The sequence below is a fragment of the Apium graveolens genome, chromosome 4 (genome assembly GCF_009905375.1).
Source record: "Apium graveolens cultivar Ventura chromosome 4, ASM990537v1, whole genome shotgun sequence".
Lineage (NCBI taxonomy): Eukaryota > Viridiplantae > Streptophyta > Magnoliopsida > Apiales > Apiaceae > Apium > Apium graveolens.
Window position 1 is genome coordinate 242,505,017 of NC_133650.1, and position 15,943 is coordinate 242,520,959.

Below are 15,943 nucleotides of genomic sequence, written 5' to 3' on the forward strand. Positions count from 1 at the left end.
CCACACACACACACACCTTATTTATAACCTGCTTATAACAATAATAAATATAATAATAATATGCAGTGACCCTACTTACCAACTATCACGGACCGCAACAGGTTAAAGTATGCACACAAGCCACACACACACTTTATATTACAAACGTCCAAATCCCAACTATTCAAACTCAGAACTGAGTATTAAGCATTATTACAAACTTTTACAAACTTAAATTATCTCAAAAGATGCCTACTAGCTTAACTCGATCAACCTGAACCCCTAGCTCTCGCGCTGGACTCGGGATCCTCGCTACCAACTGGTTCCTTCTTAACTGGAAAAGAACATAAACAACATCGCACAAATGAGCTAACTAGCTCAGCAAGTCACAATGACAAAACTAAGAATAATGATCATCAAGTGAAAAGGGTTATGATATCAAGTGAACAATGGATTATGATTTAGAATTGGATATTATATTTTTATTTTAAAAACCAAGGTTTGGCTGATGATCAGTCATGCACTAACCCCGTGCAAAGCACACATCACTGCTCTAACTACTGGATCCAAGGCACACATTGGCCTAACTTGACCATTTATATGGCCTGACCATGAATCTGGTCCAAAATTTTATAAAACAATCCAATTCTAACATAATAACATAATAAACAATGTAAAGCAATAAACAGAATCATAAACAATATTGGATGTTCGATAATGAAATGGTTTCAACCTTCACAAAGGATCAATATGGCAATTTCAAAGCTTGGCTGTTAGGTAATGAAAGAATTGGATAACAAATGAATCAACATTTCAAGGTTTCAAGGATTTGGTCTTTCAAAGCATAAGGTACAATGGTTAGAATATGTAAGTAATTCACTTCAGTGTTTGGTATTTAGTTTGTATGTATTTGTGGAGTAGTATCGTATATTTGTGGTTTGTATTTGGGTATACAACAATCAATGGTTTAGAAAGACTAAGGTTTAAGGCTCAAGCTAAATAATTGGAATCAGGGTTTAGGGTTCAGTGCTTCAACGCACTTGCAATATAAAACAGGACTATCAATCAACTACAATATATCTCGAAAAAGGTCAGAACACTTTCCTGGTACTAGCTTGCTATACTGCACTAACTTCCAATTACAATCGTCTACTCCTCGACTATCTGCTTCCCTTTCCTAAGCCTTGCCTCTTCTGCTCACATAACATAAGTATCTATTAATACTCAAATCATATGATTCTATTCGACATAAACTTCTATCTACCCTTCGTTTTACCCAAATCCGATTAACGGATTGAAAGTTACGCTATAAACAAGTAAACACCGAACATATAGACCGACAGTCAACCAACAAGTCACATATAGCACATAACATGTTAAACAATCAATGATATATCATTTATAAAGGAGTCTCGGGTCATAAACAGGCTTTCGGGTATTTAAAATGATTTTTAAAACATTTTTCGGAATTAAAACGGGTCGTTGGATCAGTTTTAAAGTAACAAACAGGGTTCGGTTGGTCAAATCTGGCTTCAAAACAATTTTATAATAATTATCGAGCCTTGGAAACAATTTAAAATAATATTTTAGAGCTCGAAACTATTTTTTGGAATTTTTAAATCATTTTTAAATAATTAAATCTAAATAAATAATTAATTAAAATCAATTAATCAATTAATTTTCGAATTAATTGACCAATTAATCAATTAAATATTAACTGAAATTAATTAACTAATTAATTTAGATTTATTTTTGAATTAAAAATAATTTTTGGAATTAAAATAATAATTTTTGGAATTTTCAGAAATTAAAAACGAATTTTTATAATTAAAATAAATGGAGAATATGATTTTTAAACATTTTTAAAACAGGAATCCTATTCTTGCAAACTCTGGAAACTTCAGGGACCAAATTGCATCGTCCCCAAAGGTCCAGGTACTAAACTGTAATTTGACAGGGCGGTCGCCGAAAAACACCCTGTTTCGCCGGAGAAATCGATCCAAGGATGCTCAGGCCACCAGCACCTCCAGATAACATCTACACAACACCAGGAACACAACCATGCCATCAATTCATACTAACAATCCCAGAGTTGGCCGGAAAATGGCCGGGAAGTTCGCCGGTTTCAGGCGAACTCGACGTAACTTTAAAATCACAACTCCCTTCTCTACAGACCTCGTCGATTTGATTGCAAATTTAATAAGGAACACAACCCACCCCTCTAGAACATCTGGTTATCCCGAAATAAGAAACCCCCAAATTCAATTAAGAACATTCAAACGAATTATAAACCCTAATTTCAAAATTCGAAAATCAAACTCAATTTTGAACATGTTATTGAACTCCAAATCAGTCATATAATATATCCAAATCATCAGGAAAACAAGCTCTACAACATGCAATCATCAAATCATTCAAACAATCATCCAAACAAAAATTCATATTTTTAATCAAAATAATTCGAAAATAAATAAAATATAAAAAATAAACCTTGATTTCTGCAGTTCTGAAACTTGAAGAAACTGATAGAACACTCTGAGACCTTCGTTTTGGTTACTCAAGCTTTGAAAACAGAGATCACTAACACCTTCAAACTGCTGTTTGATTCTCAGAAAGGTTTATGAATGTATGAATTTTCTCTGGAAAACTATATAATTACAGAAAATTAGTATCCCGTTGGATCATTTCAGATACAAAATGGTACGTTTATTAATAAAAACTGATCCAAACGGTACCGGTTTCCGGGATAATTATCCAAACCAACACAATTTGTACTACGGTCTTGGTCTCAGCGCCTGGTTACACGTATTACGAGGTGATAATTGTGATAGTTTAATAAAAAGATTCCGTTTATCAAAAATACGAGTTTTATTGATTTACCAAAACGAATAGTGTATCGGAAATATTGTGCCGGGACCCGCATAGGACAAACCGTACGCCGGATCGAAAAAGTCGAAACATGGAAAATGCTCGGAATATTGCAATTAGGTTAGGAAGGAGTTCTCGGAAGAGTTTCGGGTTATAAAAACGTAAAAATGGATGATGTCAGTTTGTTCCCGATTATATAAAATAGTTTTTAAATACTCGGAAAAAGATTTTATAAAATTCATATATTTCCTATAAAATCATAAATCAACATAAAAATAAATAGGAAGTTATGACAATTACTTATATTTTATTTTGGACATATTAAAATTAAAATACTCAATTAATATTATTTTTAAACATCCAAACACATTTAACATTTAACACTTAACAAATAATTCACAGAATAAATACTAAACATACATAATAATTATTTATTAGCAAAAATAATTACACGATATATCCTGAATATTACATCCTTCCCCCCTTAAAAGGATTGTGTCCTCAGAATCTCCTAAGAAAACAAAAGAGGGTACTTTGCTCTCATATAACTTTCTAACTCCCAGGTTGACTCTTCAACCTTTGGGTTTCTCCACAATACTCTTACTAGCTTTACCACTTTATTTCTCAATACTTTCTCTCTTTCCTCTAGAATTTCTATCGGACTCTCTACATATGACAAGTCTGCCTGAAGCTCTATTGGCTCATATTCTATTACATGCCTAGAGTCTGGATTATACTTCTTAAGTATCGATACGTGGAAAACATTGTGAATGTGCTCCATGTGCGAAGGTAACGCCAACTCGTAAGCTACTTTGCCAACGCGCTTTAAAATCTCAAAAGGTCCAACGTATCTTGGGCTTAGTTTTCCTTTCTTTCCAAATCTCGTTAATCCCTTCCACGGTGATACTTTCAGCAATACCAAACTTCCTTCTTCGAATTCCATATCTTTTCTTGATTGATCTGCATACTTCCTTTGACGGTCTTGTGCTTCTACTAATCTCTTCTGGATAACTTCAACAACTTCCTTCGTCTGCTGCACTAATTCAGGTCCAAGTATTTTGTGTTCTCCTACCTCGTCCCAATACACTGGAGATCTGCATTTGCGTCCATAAAGAGCTTCATAGGGTGGCATCCCAATACTGGCGTGATAACTGTTGTTGTAAGCAAATTCTATGAGGGGTAAATGCTCGTCCCAACTTTCTTTAAAATCAATAGCACAAACACGTAACATATCTTCGATTGTCTGGAACGTTCTTTCACTCTGGCCGTCTGTTTGTGGATGGTAAGCCGTACGCATATTCAGTCTCGTTCCCAGAAATTCTTGAAAACTCTTCCAAAATCTTGAATTAAATCTTCTTCACTACTTCCTTCATGATTGGATTAAGTCGTCTTTGCTGCTCAACCGTAGGCTTGCTACCTTCCTCTAGCAGAATTGTATGCATGCAATAAGAAGGGCTGATTCCCTTAATATCTGCTATAGTCCAAGCCAATTGCCGATTTAAACTCTCTCAGAATCCTCAGAAGCTTTTCCTCGTCACTACCTAAAAGGTCAGATGCAATAATAACAAGTAGAGTAGATGCATTACCTAAAATGCATACCTCAAATGCTCAGGTAAAGGCTTAAGCTCAAGAGTGGAAGCTTCCTCAATAGATGGCTTGAGGCGTTTAGGAGCTTTATTCAATTCCTCTATTCCAAGAGATTCAAAAGGAATATCAATCTTCCTCTTCCAGGGAGAAGCATTCAAATATTGCAATTGTTCTTCACCTTCATCATCTTCACTATTTGAATTTCCCAATAAGGCTTTTTCTAAGGCATCAGACCTCAGCAATTGTTCAAGTTCTGAAGTAACCACAGAATCGACCAACTCCATCTTTAGGCACTCCTCATTTTCCATAGGAAATTTCATAGCATTGAACACATTAAAAGTTACATCCTGATCCAGCACGCGCATTATGAGCTCACCCTTTTTCACATCTATCAAGGTTCGGCCAGTCGCCAAGAAAGGTCTTCCCAAAATTATGGGAATCTTCTCATCCTCCTCGAAATCAAGAATTACGAAATTAGAAGGGAAGATGAGTTTATCAACCTTGACCAAGACATCATCCACAATACCTCGCGAATATGTAATAGAACGGTCGGCCAATTGCAGGGTCATATAAGTCATTTTTGGATCAGGTAAATCCAACTACTTGAATATTGACAAAGGCATCATATTGATGCTAGATCCCAAGTCACATAAGCATCTGTCAAAAGACACTTTTCCAATAGTACATGGAATAGTGAAACTTCCTGGATCTTTTAGCTTCGGAGGCAACTTCTGTTGCAGCACCGCACTGCATTCCTCCATGAGAGCGACAGTCTCTAAATCATCTAGCTTCACCTTCCGAGAGAAAATACCTTTCATAAAATTTGCATAACTAGGCATCTGCTCCAGGGCCTCAGCGAAAGGTATGATAATATGAAGTTTCTTGAATACCTCCGGAAACTTCTCAAATTGCTTGTCCAGCTTTTTCTTCTGCAGCCGCTTAGGAAAAGGCGGTGGAGGATAGATCTGTTTCTCCCCTGTATTACCCTCAGGAGGAGTATGCTCAACAATTAGTCTTCCTTGGTTCCACTTCTACTTCCTGTTGCTCTACTTCTTTTTCAGCCCCAACTTCTTCAGTCAACATTTGAGTTTGTTCAGGATTCGCAACCTTTCCAGCCCTCAAAGTAATTGCCTTTACCTGCTCCTTAGCTTCCCTCTTTCCTGGAACTTCAGTGTCACTAGGTAGTGTATCAAGATGACGATTTAGCAAGGCATTGGCAATTTGCCCAATTTGATTTTCCAAAGTCTTGATGGATACAGCTTGACTTTTGCACATAAGTTTCAACTCCTCTGATTCAGATTTTTCAATAGCTTGTTACAGCTGGAGTTGTTGTCTTGGCGCATATTGTGGTTATTGAAAACCAGGGGGTTGTACTTCTTAGCTGGATACTGCTGATAAGGCTATTGAACCGTATTCTGAGTGTTGCTCCAACTAAAATTAGGATGATTGCGGTTGTTGGGATGATAAGTGGCTGGCACAGGTTGCTGCGAATGCTGGAAGTTGCTCACGAACTGAGCTAATTCACAAGAGATTGTGCACAGATCAGTCTCATAGGAACCAGCAGAAAGCTCACAGACTCTAGTGATTCGATTAACTCCATAATTAGCCAACGTGTCCACCTTCATCGTCAAAGCCTTAATTTGGGCAGCTATAGCAGTTGCTGCATCCCACTCCAGAATTTTTGCTACCTTTCCCTAAGTCAGTCTCTGGGAAGGATTCTGGTACTCATTAGCTGCCATCAGTTCAATAACTTCATAAGCTTCATCGTAGCTCTTAGCCCACAAGGCTCCTCCTGATGCTGCATCGAGCATCGGTCTAGAAGTAGCACCCAATCTATTGTAGAAACAGTTGATAATCATCCAATCAGGCATGCCATGGTGTGGGAACTTCCTTAGAATCTCCTTATATCGATCCTAAGCCTCACACAGAGATTCTCCAGTTTGCTGAGCAAACTGAGTAAGAGCATTCCTGATTGCAGCAGTCTTCGCCATAGGGAAGAATTTAGTGAGAAACTTTTGAGCAAGATCCTCCCAAGTGGTGATAGACCCTGCTGGTAGAGAATGTAACCATCACTTAGTTTTGTGCCTCAGAGAGAATGGGAAGAATCGCAGCTTGATAGCATCTTCAGTCATATTATTGAACTTGAAAGTGTCGTAAATCTCGATGAAATCCCTGATTTGCATGTTGGGGTCTTCAGTAGGAGAACCCCCAAACTGAACTGAGTTCTGTATCATCTGAATCGTGCTTGACTCGTTCTCAAAAGTGTTAGCCCTGATGGCTATCCTGATGATGCTGATGATGCTTGACTAAATGTCATTGATCTTAGGCTGAGAATAGTCCATCAAAGCCTTAGAATTTTCTGTTTGATCACCCATCTCTACTAAAGCTGGTTCCTCGACTTTCTCTTCTTCTTCAAAAACTTCCTTTCGAACTACCACAACTTCTTCCTCGGCTTTATCCAGTGTTCTCTTACGAGTACGCGAACGCGTATGCATACACCCTCGCTAGAGTACCTGAAATACTACAAGGAAATGAATAAGTAACAATGTCCCAGTCAATGAACTTTAACGACCACTGATGGAAAACACCTAAACTATAAATTAACACTGCAGTCCCTAGCAGCGGCGCCAAAAACTTGTTACTCGCTAAACACGTGCTAATAATGCACACAAGTATACGAGTTCACAAGTAGTATAGAATCTTTTCTAGTTCGTTCCCATAGAGACTGGCTTTGGCTAACTAATTAATTCACGCACTTAAGCAACAATGTATGGTTATTATTTAATGCTAAGACGATAACAAATTGAGGTTGATTATAACTAAGAATTAAACTAACAATTATAACCAAGGCAATAAGATTGCCTGAATTAATATAAATGATAAACATGGGATTCTAACTTCATTAGATACTTCATTCAATAGTCTTATTATTCTTAACCTTAGCATGCAATGGTGATGACACTAATCAGATAACACGAAACTGATAAACGCCAACTTTCATTGTACGAATGCCATACTAATAGACATCAACAAAAGAGATAGAAGTTGAATAAACACCAATTATATTGAGACCCTATATGTCTATAGAATTTAACAACATAACAGTTTAAGCACAAGTTATCTATCTTGATTACATAGGGCAAGTAAGATGGTTAAAATTACCTACGAATCATGCATAACAAATATATGAACGTATGCTAGCATGGCAAGTTCTAAAACCTTAAATTTACTTTCGCTTTATTAAGAATTAACACACTATCTTATAAGTTCACGACGCTCATAAGACGAATACGCACAACCAATACTAGGTTATCATACAATCACCACACACTATGGCATCGAACAATTTAACTAAAGAAATCCATAAATAAATCCGCTAGAACCCCACAATAACGATTAGCCCATAATCGGACTCATCATCAACGTGGGTTCCGATGAAAGCATGGTATAATAAATGTAGTCTTTATAACGAATAAATAAAACCAAGTACAAAACAAGAGTAAGGTTCACAAATAAGAAAACTAGCATCCAAGTTACAACTTAGAACAAAGATTCACAAGTAAAACAAGATCTTCTTCGCCTTCGTTGACTCGTGCTAAAACGGTCTTCTTACAGCTCTCCTTGATAAGTCTCTGGCTTGATATATTATTAAAAATGACCTAAAGTTTTTTATATAGCAGCCCTAATCAGCAGAGAAGTCAAGAAATCAGTCTTCTATTCAAAACAGGATTCTTGAAACCCGACCTGGTACGGCCGCGCGCTTGATCAGCGCTAACGCGCTGGCTCTTTGAAGTTCGGGAGCGGCCGCGCGCTTCATCAGCGCGAGGGCGCTGGGCTTCTACCAAAACTTGACTTTTTTCTTTTTCTTGCAGATTTGAGCCAGCTATCCATGAGCTTTTATTCCAACACCACCTTCACAACAAATTAGCACCAAAACAATGCTAATTCACCTGATTACCTAGATAATGCCTGAAATGCAAAAATACTAAAAACAGGTCAAAACACTTAACAACTTGAGTACAAACACATCAATTCAAAGCTTATTGGAGCATTATAAAGTGTCATAAATTCCACTCAACAACAAGTATAATGAAGCAAATGCAGATGACCCTTACTCCTTTTGTGAGAAATTTGACTGCATACCGTGCAACATGAAAGTGATGAGAAGTTGTCATAAATTAAGAGTATATTTGGAATATATTAATTTTGAATCTACAGACAAAAAGGAAAATGTAAAACAATTTGTTCACATTGTTCCTTCTGAATCAACATGTTCTAGTTCTGCAAATTCTGTCAGCAAAAAGAAAGTACCTAACACTGCTTGGGTAGCTAAACACACTTAATCCTCATTGTGGGCAGAGCAAAATAAAGAGAGTCATATAGATCATAGACAGTGGATGCTCAAGACATATGTCAGGTGATAAGGCCCTTATATTATAGTTTGAGGATGTTAGATATATTTGATAATGTCATGTTTAATATGATTTATGTTTAGTTTTCAGATCTTACTTAAACAGGACAAATCAGTACTTAACTGAAATCAGCACTTATTCTGAAGTCAGAACTTAAGTTATCAGTACTTAAGGTTCAGGAGATATTTATCAGGAGATAATATCAGGACTTAAAGGATACTTTCAGATAAGGAAGGCGGCTGATTGAAAGGAAAGAAGATCAAGACAAACGTAAGAAGAGATATGCATGAAGAAGGAATTCTGTGAAGAATGGAATACTTGGAAGAAAAGATAACTGATTGATATATTTTAGGAAGCAGAATTATATTCCATATCAATTAGCGATTATCTTGTAACTGTGTGATATATAAACACAGATATAGGGTTTACACTATATGTGTTATCATTATCGAGAATATTATTCATTGTAACCCTGGCAGCTCTCGTGATATTTGTTCATCACTGAGAGAGGACAGTTCCATATTGTAACAGAGTTTATTATATTGAATAAAGTCTGTTTTCTGTTACTTGAGTTCTTTAATTCGATTTGATTGTGATAAATACCGTATTCAACCCCCTTCTACAGTGTGTGTGACCTAACAAGTGGTATCAGAGCCTATCTGTTAACACACAAACAATTTAAGATCCAAAAAACAATCATGTCTGAAGTAGAAACTCCAACCAAGCCCACCAAAACTGAAGATCCCCCAAAGACTCAAATCCATAGTCGATATGAGGCTATTAGAGTTCCCATACTGAAAGCATCTGAATATCCCATATGGAAGGTGAGGATGACTATGTTTTTGGAAGCTACAGATCCAGAATATCTTGACAGAATCAATGAAGGACCTCACAAGCCAACAAAGCTCACTGTTATAGTTGCAGGTGAACCAGCAAAGTCTGTACCAAAGGAGAAGAGTGATTGCACTGCTGAAGATATAGCATCAATTGCTAAGGATTCTAAGGTACGACACTGGCTGCATAGTGCCATTGATAATGTAAAGTCAAACAGGGTAATTAACTGCAAGACTGCAAAGGAGATATGGGATGCCTTGGAGACAAGGTGCCAGGGAACTGATTCGATTAAGAAGAGCAGGAAGACAATAATCACTCAAGAGTATGAACACTTTGACTCAAAGCCTAGTGAGACATTGACTGATTTATATGACAGATTTATCAAACTCTTGAATGATTTGTCACTAGTTGATAAGGATTATGATCTTGAAGATTCAAACCTTAAATTCCTGTTAGCTCTTCCTGAAAGTTGGGATTTGAAGGCAACAATTATAAGAGACAACTATAATCTTGATGAAACAACTCTTGATGAAATTTATGGGATGCTCAAGACTCATGAACTTGAGATGGAACAAAGAAGCAAGAGGAAAGGAGGAAAGTCAAGGACAGTTGCTCTTAAGGCTGAAGAAGAATCCCCCAAGGAAGCTACCTCAAGGAAAGGCAAGGGAAAAGCGCTCATCACAAAGTCTGATACTGAGTCATCAAATTCTGATAGTGATGATGACTCAGAAACTGAAAGCTTGCCTGAGATGGATGCTGATGAAGAGATGATGAAGCTGTGTGCTCTTATGGTGCAAGGAATCACAAGGATTGCATACAGGAAATTCAGAATGGGAAAGAGGTTTTCCAGGAAAGGTGCAAGTTCTAATAAGAAGAGTTTTATATCTGAAGGCAAAGGAGGGAAGTCTGACAGAGGAGATTACACAAATGTCAAATGCTACAACTGTGGTGAGAAATGCCACATATCTCCTGATTGCAAGAAAGTGAAGAGTGACAAAGGCAAGGCTCTTGTCACAAAGAAGAAAAGCTGGATAGACACTTCAGATTCTAAAAGTGAGGTGAACTATGCCTTGATGGCAAATGCTGATAGCAGTCCTGAAGCTGCTGAGTTAAAGGTACCTCAAACTACTTAGGCCTTTCATACTGATGACATTAATGAGTTGAGAAGATATCTTAAAACCATGTTCATTAGTTATAGAGATCAAACTTTAACATGTGAAAGATTAACTTCTGAAAATCTTGCTTGTAAAAAGAGGAATGATTATTTAGAAAAAGAGTTAGTCATGTTCCATCAAACTCAGAAAGATAGAGATGATGCTTTCTATGTTAGGGATGAAGTGCTTAAAATGAATGAATCTCTAAAGACTGAGTTAGAAAAGGAAAGAGAGATTATCAGGACTTGGACTAACTCTGGCAGAACAACTCAGAATTTATTAAGTAGTGGAAACTGGAAAGAGGGCTTAGGTTATGGAGATGATAAGAATGATAAAGGAACTGTAGAAGTTAAGCCTATAGTTGTTAAACAAAAGCCAAAGTTAAAACCTGTTAAGTTTGTAGCTGTAAATTCTGATACTGAGAAATCAAAAGTTAAAGAGGAATTACTTTCTAACAAACTAAAATAGGAAAAGAAAACTGAAGTTAACGTAGGCTTAATGACAAGGAAGCAGCTTAAGCATAAGCTGAAAGATGTTAAAAATATAAACAAGGTAAAGTCTCCTAGGAAAAATAGGAATGGAAAGGAAGGTGTAAATAAAAGCAATGATTATAAGCCTGTTCCTAATGCTCCTAGAAAAACATGTCATAACTGTGGAAGTTCTAACCATCTGGCTTCTTTTTGCAGGAAGAATAAGAACATAAACTCCTTACCTTCAAAATCAGGAGTTAAGAGTCAGTCTGTTAGATATAGGCCACAAAATCCTTGTTTTTATTGTGGTAATTTATGGCATTCCATATATACTTGTAAGGAATATCATAGTTTGTACTATGATTATTATCAAATAAAACCTTCGTTAAAGAAAGTTAGCATTGTTCCTTCTAGTGTAAGTTCTGATACAATGTCTGATAGTGTAAATGCTGATAAGAAAAATGTTAACATAAACTCTGATACTAAATCCGCTGCAAATGTTAACAAACCTAATAAGGCCAAAGAATCCAAGCTAGTCTGGGTCCTTAAAACTAATCATTAGTGGTCTTTGTGATTGCAGGGCAACAGGAAAAACATCCTAGTTCTGGAAAGTGGATGCTCAGGACATATGACTGGAAATAAAGCCAAGCTTTCAACAAGTACTGATGGTTCTGCAATCTGTTTAATGAGTAGAGCATCAATTGAAGAAAGCTGGAATTGGTACAAGAAACTCTCTCATTTAAATTTCAACAATATAAATGAACTAGTCAAGAAAGATCTTGTAAGAGGACTGCCAAAATCAGTATTTGCTCCTGATGGCCTTTGTGATTCATGTCAGAAGGCTAAACAAAGAAAATATTCATTTAAGAGCAAGACTGAATCATCAATTATTGAGCCTTATCACCTATTTCATGTAGATCTATTTGGTCCAGTGAATGTCATGTCTGTTGCAAAGAAGAAATATGCTATGGTCATAGTGGATGAGTTCACCAGATACACATGGGTGTATTTCTTGCACACAAAAGGTGAAACTACATCTATCTTGATTGATCATGTCAAGCAACTGGATAAATTGGTCAAAGATTCTGTGAAGATCATAAGAAGTGATAATGGCACTGAGTTCAAAAATTTGACAATGGAAGAGTTCTGCAAAGACCATGAAATCAAGCAGGAATTTTCTGCTCCTGGAACTCCACAGCAAAATGGAGTTGTTGAAAGAAAGAATAGTACTCTTATTGAAGCTGCACGAACTATGCTTGATGAAGCAAAGCTACCAACCTATTTTTGGGCTGAAGCTGTGCAGACTGCTTGTTTTACTCAGAATGCAACACTCATTAACAAGCATGGAAAGATACCATATGAGATGTTGAAGAAAAAGAAGCCAAATCTGAAGTATTTTCATGTATTTGGATGCAAGTGTTTTGTTCTTAAGACTCACCCTGAACAGCTATCCAAATTTGATTTAAAAGCTGATGAAGGAATTTTTGTTGGGTATCCACTTTCCACAAAAGCCTTCAGAGTCTACAATTTAAGAACAAAGGTTGTCATGGAATCTATCAATGTCTCATTTGATGATAAGAAGATTACTGGACTTGAAGATTTCAATGATCATGATCAGCTGAGATTTGAAAATGAAGACTTAAATTCTGATACTGAAAATCCTAACAGTCTAAATCCTGATACTGCAAACTCTGATGGACTAAACTCTGATTTTATTGAAACTGTGGTGACTACGCCAAAGGAAGATGCACCTGTGTAGGGGGAGCATACTGAAGATACAACCATATCTCAAGAAGCATAAGAACATACAACTGGCTCTTCAAGTTCTGATTCATCAAGTTCTGATAAATCAAGTTCTGATAATTCTGAAAACTTAATTTCTGAAGGATCCAACTCAGAGAGCATAGTTTCAGGGGAAACATCAGAAAATGTTGATGAAGATAGCATGGATCATGGGGGAGCATCCAGTTCTAGAGAAAACCTTCCATCTGCAAGGAAGTGAACTAAATCACATACACCCGACTTAATTATTGGAAATCCTGATACAGGTGTCAGAACTAGAACAACTACTGTAACACCCCCAAATCCGGGGTCGGGGATCCGGGTTGTCACGAGTTCCATTTCCCTTAATAACACCCAATCTTAATACACAATCAACTACTCTGTATTGTGACCCCACAATAAACACACACACCACAAGTTATAGTCTCAGAGATGAATATCCAAAACTAATCACAAGTCGTTTTATTCCACAATTATATGTCAATACACCTTAAAAAGGTTTCTGAATAGATTTACATTTCTTTGCCATTATTACAATTGATAAAGATACATAAGTCTGGTACATTATTAGTTGAAAACTTAGCCTATTGGTAATTTCTACCTCAGCTACAGCGGCCTCAACGCTTCCAGAAAGCTGCGGAACGTTTCCTATCCGCTTGCGAATTGGGAGCTTGGTCCTGTTCATCTTATCTATCTGATGTTGTGTGATGAAAGAAGAAAGCAAGGGTGAGCAGCAAGCCCACCAAAATAATATGTATAATGATTAACAATATATGAGCCTACTCATAATACTCATGAAAGTCTTGGTCAAAAGAAATGAACCAAGTTGATATCTTAATGCGATGAAGTCGCAAAATATTCTGTATATATATATATACATATATACTTTTCAAAATATTGGAAGTCCTCTTCCATGCATAATATACACAAAGTCCCAGTGTATAACTGTATAAAAAAATATCGTTGCAAGGTGATCTCATATATCTAACCTTGTCTCAATGTTTTTCTGAAAATCTTTGTCATTCATAAGACAATTATTAATTAGATATAAGTTTAAAAGATGAAGTTACAAGATACCCCAATATACTTATATCTTTCCCAAATACTACTTGAACTACCACCGTTCAAGTTATAATTAGTTTCAAAAGTTCATCACATAGATTAGACTACAAGACAAGATTTGAATAGATTCAATCTTTGAATATCATTATAAATAATGAAGTTACGAGATACTTCATTAAGTCCCGACATATATATACACCTATATATATATATATACATTTCCTGAAAACCTCTGTCATGTAAAGTATGAACAGAATTGCAATATCCAATAAATTTGGAAAGGAAAGAATTTTGGCATAAACCTGATATCTTGCTGATCAGGCAAAGATACCAATAAGTAACCTTTTCTACTAGTAGATGGACGAATTCCCCACTAGTCATCACCCTGGTCTCAATAGGACCTTATGCTGGACTGCCACTCAGCCACTTATGCATTTGATGGACTCCCACTGAGCCACTTACACTATCATGGACGCCCACTGAGCCCATGTTGCTTATGCCGACTCGATAGATGGACTTACTTCCCGAACGTTGGGTAAGTAATCAATTCATTTACCAAAACTGCAACCTTGTTGCGAATATAAAATACACCACAGAGCCGGATCCCTTAGATTTTTGAGCGAGTATTCAAGTCCCCTTAAAATGGAAGATCTTGAATTTGAAAACAAGTTTTGGGATCCGCTCTACCCTTTTTAAATTCATTTTGAAGACTCGAAAACATTTTTAAGAATATTTGGAGTAATGCTGATTTATGAAATAAATCAGTCCCAATTATGAAAGAAATATCTGAATATTATTATTTAAATAATATTCCCATAAAGAATAATGGAGGTAGAAGTTGAAAAACTTATACTCGAAATGAATAGCAAATAATCAAAGATATACTTATACGAAAGTAATATCTTTATTTGAATAATCAAAAATAAGTTTGATTATCGACACCTTATTCTTTAATAAAATAAAGAATATATTTCAGTAATAAGCGGAGTCATAATACCTCGAATGAATATTATAAATAATATTCATTAAATAAAATAAAGGAGTCATACATCCTCAAATGAATATTCAAATAATATTCAATAATAAAATAAAGGAGTCATAAGTCCTCGGATGAATATTCATAATAATATTCATTAAATAAAATAAAGTTATCGAATAAACCTTATTCGATTAATAGTTTTGAAAACTATAACCATATATATATAAATATATATGTATATATATACATATATACAAAATCTACTCGGGATCCTCGACTCCCGGTTTAGAAAATATTTCCACCTTTTGGGTCCCTATACTAAGGGTATATGCAAGTTACCGCTATCCTCTAGCATAGGTATTATCAACTGAATCAACAGATATATATAGCAAGAATACGAAACAGGCATGCATATATATATACCATAGCAGCATGCTTCAATATATTACAACATTTGCTAATTAACCAACATGCATCTATCGCAAGATAATGCAAATACATATACTCATCACCACAACAGTTATAACGGGTAGAAAAACTTGCCTGAGCGACTGGGGGTTACGAATGACTCGGGACGAGTCTGGTAACCTATAAACAACAAGTAAGTTGGAATTAAACCAAAGTCACTTGTAAATCTATACTTTAACTAACTTAGACTCTAACGCTTGTTTTGCGCTTACTGATTCTCTTAAGTCACTCGAGTACCCTTAGCTCCACCATTTTTAATAATTTAACCTTTACGAGTTTTAAGGCAATTCCTTCGCGAGTGTCTTACCAACTGCCTAACACACTTACCATAAATGTTTCATACTTCAA

At 36.1% G+C, this 15,943-nt stretch overlaps 1 non-coding gene across 1 annotated transcript; it reads left to right on the forward strand.

The window, feature by feature from the left end:
* The first annotated feature begins 6,303 nt into the window (after positions 1 to 6,303).
* LOC141723012 (small nucleolar RNA R71) lies at positions 6,304 to 6,410 on the forward strand. The gene has a single exon (XR_012576006.1). It is a non-coding gene; the product is annotated as a small nucleolar RNA R71 (small nucleolar RNA).
* Positions 6,411 to 15,943: the final 9,533 nt, after the last annotated feature.